The sequence below is a fragment of the Hordeum vulgare genome, chromosome 7H (assembly GCF_904849725.1).
Source record: "Hordeum vulgare subsp. vulgare chromosome 7H, MorexV3_pseudomolecules_assembly, whole genome shotgun sequence".
NCBI lineage: Eukaryota > Viridiplantae > Streptophyta > Magnoliopsida > Poales > Poaceae > Hordeum > Hordeum vulgare.
In genome coordinates this window covers 196,474,881-196,481,529 of record NC_058524.1, presented here as the reverse complement: position 1 = coordinate 196,481,529, position 6,649 = coordinate 196,474,881, and positions in this window count along the sequence as shown.

Genomic DNA, 6,649 nt, shown 5'->3' with positions numbered 1-6,649 from the left:
CTCAGGATACAAAGGTTCCTGAGTCATTCTACCACCTCTAGTGACGACTCTAATAGAATTGTCATTCAATTCATTGAGCAAGTCATTTTGAGCCTTAAGTACTTGTTCTACTTGAGTAGTGACCATAGAGGCATGTTTACTCAAAATCTTAAGATCATTGATATTTCTATCCACACAAGCACTTAAATGACTAAGCATACGAGCATTCTGTTCCAATTGTCTGCTAACATAATCATTGAAACTTTGTTGTTTGGCAACAAAGTTATCAAATTCATCTAGGCATAAACTAGCAGGTTTATCAAAAGGAATATCACTCTCATTGAATCTATGAAGAGAATTTACCTCTACTACCTGTGTTGGGTTATCAAGACCATGTATTTCTTTGATAGGTGGTAGATTCTTAACATCTTCAGATTTAATACCTTTCTCTTGCATAGATTTCTTGGCTTCTTGCATATCTTCAGGACTGAGGAATATAATACCTCTTTTCTTCGGAGTTGGCTTCTGAGTTGGTTCGGGAATAGTCCAAGCATTATCATTGCTCAAGATATTATTCAATAGAATTTCAGCTTGTTCCACAGTTATTTCCCTGAAAACACAACCAACACAACTATCTACGTGGTCCCTAGAAGCATCGGTTAGTCCATTATAAAAGATATCAAGTATTTCATTCTTCCCAAGAGGGTGATCAGGCAAAGCATTCAGTAACTGGACAAGCCTCCCTTCAAGCTTGTGGGAGACTCTCTTCTTCAACTTGCACAAAGTTATATATATCCTGCAAGGCAGCTTGTTTCTTATGGGCAGGAAAATATTTCTCACAGAAGTAGTAGATCATATCCTGGGGACTATGCACACAACCAGGAGCAAGGGAAGTAAACAAAGTCTTAGCGTCATCCTTTAGCGAGAAAGGAAACAACTTAAGGATATAGTAATGGCGAATCTTTTCCTCACTCGTGAATAGGGTGGCTATATCATTCAGCTTAGTAAGATGTGCTACAACCGTTTCAGACTCATAACCATGAAAAGGACCAGATTCGACCAAAGTGATTAACTCAGGGTCGACAGAGAATTCATAATCCTTATCAGTAACAAAGATGGGTGAAGTAGCAAACTTAGGATCGTATTTCATTCTAGCATTCAGAGATTTTTTCCTTCCACTTGCGCAGTAAATTCTCAAGATCATAGCTATCCTTGCAAGAAAGAAAGTCCTCAGCTACCTCTCCCTCCATAACATAACCCTCAGGTATATCAGGCAATTCATATCTAGGACATCTAGTTCTAACAGGTGAAACAACAGGTTCTACTTCAATAATTTCAGCAGTTTCAGAAGTATCATCACATTCAGCAGCAACTCTAGCAATATTTGCATCAAGGAATGCACCTAGTGGCAAAGCAGTATCAAGCAAAGCATCATCACAAGCATCATGGATAGCAGAAGTAGCATCATCAAGCAGAGGCGACACATCAGAATTTCTAGTAGGTGGTGGTGTCGCAAACTTACTCATAACTGAAGGTGAATCAAGTGCAGAGCTAGATGGTAGTTCCTTACCTGTCCTCGTAGTTGAGGGCAAGACTTTAGTTTTTGGATCTCTCAGATTCCTCATAGTCATCAATAGACGTAAATCCCAAGTGACTCAGAGAATAGAGCTAGGCCTCCCCGGCAACGACACCAGAAAATAGTCTTGATAACCCACAATTACAGGGGATCGCAACAGTTTTCGAGGGTAGAGTATTCAACCCAAATTTGTTCATTCGACACAAGGGGAAGCTAAAGAATACTCTAGAGTATTAGCAGCAGAGTTGTGAATTCATACGTGCTTATGGAAAAGAACTTGCCTGACATCTATTGTCCATCCCTCCCGTGGCAGCGGGGTCCTAATGGAAACTAAGGGATATTAAGGTCTCCTTTTAATAGAGAACCGGAACAAAGCATTAGCACTTATTGAGTACATGAACTCCTCATACTATGGTCATCTCCAGGAGTGGTACCGGTTATTGTCACTCCGGGGTTGCCGGGTCATAACACATAGTAGGCGACTTCAACTTGCAAGATAGTATCAAGAACACACATATATTGATGAAAACATAATAGGTTCGAATCTGAAATCATGGCACTCGGGCCCTAGTGACAAGCATTAAGCATAGCAAAGTAGTAGCAACATCAATCTCAGAACATAGTGGATACTAGGGATCAAACCCCATCAAAACTAACTCGATTACATTATAGATCTCATCCAACCCATCACCGTCCAACAAGCCTACGATGAGATTACTCACGAACGATGAAGAGCATCATGGAATTGGCGATGAAGGATGGTTGGTGATGACGACGGCGTTGATTCCCCCTCTCCGGAGCCCAGAACGGACTCCAGATCTGCCCTTGATACGTCTCCAACATATGTATAATTTTTGATTGTTTAATGCTATTATCTTGTCAAACTTTGGACGTTTTGCATCTTTTTTATTTTTTTTTCTGGGACTAACTTATTAACTCAGTGCCAAGTGCCAGTTCCTGATTTTTCCATGTTTTTGACCCCTTCTAGAGGAGATTTTGAAACGGAGTCCAAACGGAAGAAAATCCCCGAAAACTTTTTTTTTGGAACGGAAGAAGATCGGAGAACTTGGGAGCCAAGCCAGAAGAGCCCCAGGGGCCCCACAAGCCCCCACACCGCGGTCGGGGGGGCCGCCATCCAGGCTTGTGGGCCCCCTGGAGGTCCCCTGAGCTAGATCTTGCGCCTATATATTCCGAAATATTGCCAAAAAAATCAGGAGATCATCCCAATCGCTTTTCCGCCGCCGCAAGCTTCTGTCTCCGCAAGATCCCATCTGGGGCACGTCCTGGTGCCCTGCCGGAGGGGGGATTCGGACACGAAGGGCTTCTTCATCAACACCATGCCCTCTCCGATGATGCGTGAGTAGTTCACCATAGACCTACGGGTCCATAGCTAGTAACTAGATGGCTTCTTCTCTCTCTTGGATCTTCAATACAAAGTTCTCCATGATCTTCATGGAGATCTATCCGATGTAAACTTCTTTTGCGGTGTGTTTGTCGAGATCCGATGGGTTGTGGATTTATGATCATATTATCTATGAATCTTATTTGAGTTTCTTCTGATCTGTCTTATGCATGATTTCATATCTTTGTAATTCTCTTCGAGTTGTGGGTTTTGTCTGGCAACTAAATCTATGATTCTTGCAATGGGAGAAGTGCTTGGTTTTGGGTTCATACCGTGCGGTGACCTCACCCAATGACAGAAGGGGTAGCGAGGCACACATCGTGTTGTTGCCATCAAGGGTAAAAAGATGGGGTTTTCATCATTGGTTTGACATTATCCCTCTACATCATGTCATCTTGCTTAAATCATTACTTTGTTCGTCATGAACTCAATAGACTAGATGCATGCTGGATAGCGATCGATGTGTGGAGTAATAGTAGTAGATGCAGAAAGTATCAGTCTACTTGTCTCGGACGTGATGCCTATATGCATGATCATTGCCTTAGATATCGTCATGACTTTGCACGGTTCTATCAATTGCTCGACAGTAATTTGTTCACCCACCGTGATATTTGCTATTATGAGAGAAGCCTCTAGTGAACACTATGGCCCGCAGGGTCTACTCCACACCATATTTTCAGCCTTACACTTTTTACTTCGTTGCACTTTCCGCCTTCAGATCTCACTTTGCCAACAATGTTGAAGGGATTGACAACCCCTTTGAAGCGTTGGGTGCAAGCTTGTTTGTGTTTGCGCAGGTACTTTGGACTTGACGAGGCCCTCCTTTTGGATCGATACCTTGGTTCTCAAAATGAGGGAAATACTTACTGCTCCTGTGCTGCATGACCCTTTACTCTTCAAGGGAAAAACCGATGCAAACCAGAGAAGTAACAAGAAGAATTCCTAAGCGCCAGGGAAGGACATTTGTTGCCGTAGCAGCCCTCCAGAGGAAGAACAGGTGGTGGTGGCAGCTCCGTATCGTAAAACGCAATGAACTCTCCTCTCTGATTTTTTCCCGGGCGAGAGAGAATATATAGAGCTGGAATTGGAGGCGGCGGAGCCACGAGGGGCTCACAAGCCTGCCAGGCGCGGCCAGGGGGGCCTCCTGGGCTTGTGGGCTCCTGGCTCCGTCCCTCCAAGTAATTCTTGCGCCAGTATTTTTTATATATTCCACAAAAAATCCTCGTATATTTCCAGGTCATTCCGAGAACTTTTATTTCTGCGCAAAAACAACACCAAGGCAATTCTGCTGAAAACAGCGTCAGTCCGGGTTAGTTCCATTCAAATCATGCAAATTAGAGTCCAAAACAAGGGCAAAAGAGTTTGGAAAAGTAGATACGATGGAGACGTATCAATGATCCACATTCATGCAAAGTTGACGCTCTTCAAAAATAGTGGGATTATCATCAACTAAAGTCATGACTTCTCCAACCCCACTTTCAATATTATTGCAAATATCATATTCATCATGAGGCTTAAACAAATTTTCAAGATCATAAGAAAAATTATCACCCCAATCACGATCATTGCAACAAGTAGTGGACATAGCAAAACTAGCATCCCCAAGCTTAGGGTTTTGCATATTTTTAGCATGATTGCCACTAATAGAATTCATAGTGAAACCATTGCAATCATGCTTTTCATTCAAGGAGCCCTCGTGAATCACTTCATAAATTTCTTCATCACAATTTTCTGATTCACGCATCTCAAGCAAAACTTCATAAAGATAATCTAGTGCACAAAACTCACTAGCAATTGGATCAACATAATTGGATCTCTTAAAGAGATTAGCAAGTGGATGAGGATCCATATCAATAGATTTTCAGCAAGCGAAGATGCAAGCATATTGAAGGCACATAGCACACAAGCAAAGGAAAGGAAAATGAAAAAGGCAAATATTTTTGTAAATTTTGTTTTTTTAGAAGTGGGGGAGAGGAAAACGAGAGGCAAAAGGCAAATAATGTAATTGCAAGAGATGAGTTTGCGAGAGTTACTTGGATATGCTTCACTTTGAATACTCCCCGGCAACGGCGCCCAAAATTCTTCTTGCTACCTCTTGAGCTTGCGTTGGTTTTTCCCTTGAAGAGGAAAGGGTGATGCAGCACAGTAGCAGTAAGTATTTACCTTAGTTTGAGAACCAAGGTATCAATCCAGTAGGAGTATCAATATGAGGCACCAATGTACCTGCGCAAAAACAAATAAACTTGCACCCAACGCTATAAAGGGGTTGTCAATCCCTTCACGATTATTTGCAAGGTGAGATCTGAAGGTGGAAAGTGCAACAAAGTAAAAGTGTAGAGCTGAAAATATGATGTGACGTAGACCCGGGGGCCATAGTGTTCACTAGAGGCTGCTCTCATGATAGCAAGTATTATGGTGGGTGAACGAATTACTGTCAAGCAATTGATAGAATCGCGCAAAGTCATGATGATATCTAAGGCAATGATCATACATATAGGCTTCACGTCTGAGACAAGTAGACCGATACTATGTGCATCTACTACTATTACTCCACACATCGACCGCTATCCAGCATGCATCTAGTGTATTGAGTTCATAACAAACAGACTAATGCCTTAAGCAAGATGACATGATGTAGAGGGATAAATTCATGCAATAGATATAAACCCCATCTTTTTACCCTTGATGGCAACAACATGATGCGTGCCTCGCTACCCCTTCTTTCACTGGGTGAGGACACCGCACTATATGAACCCAAAACCAAGCACTTCTCCCATTGCAAGAATTATAGATCAAGTTGGCCAAACAAAACCCACAACCCGAAGAGAATTACAAGGATACGAAATCATGCATATAAGAGATCAGAGGAGACTCAAATAATATTCATAGCTAATCTGATCATAAATCCACAATTCATTGGATCTCGACAAACACACCGCAAAAGAAGATTACATCGGATAGATCTCCATGAAGATCATGGAGAACTTTGTATTGAAGATCCAAGAGAGAGAACAAGCCATCTAGCTACTAGCTATGGACCCGAAGGTCTGTGGTGAACTACTCACGCATCATCGAAGAGGCAATGTTGTTGATGAAGAAGCCCTCCGTGTCTGATTCCCCCCTCCGGCATGGTACCAGAACGGTCCCCAGATGGGATCTTGCGGAGACAGAAGCTTGCGGCAGCGGAAAAGTATTTTCGTTGCTCTCTCTGGCAGTTATGGATTTTTAGAGAATTTATAGGCGGAAGAAGTAGGGCAATGGTGCCACGGGGGCCCACAAGCCTGCTAGGCGCCCCCAGGCCGCGGCTAGGGGGCTTGTGACCTCCCTCGGGGTCCTTTGCCTTGGTTCTCAAGTCCCGTGCGTATCTTCTATTATGGAAAAAACCATTCCACAAGTTTTATTCCGTTTGGACTCCGTTTAATATTCTTCTCTGAAATAGGTCAAAAACACGAAAAAAACAGAAACTGGCACTTGGCACTGAGTTAATAGGTTAGTCCCAAAAAATATATAAAACAACATATTCATGCATACAAAACATCCAAAGTTGACAAGATAATAGCATGGAACCATCAAAAAATATAGATACGTTGGAGACATATCAATCAGCAGGATCAAGCATCTTGTAGTCTCTTCGTTCTTGAATGATCAGTACGAGTGTGTCAAATGATGGATGATACGTCCATTTGCATCAT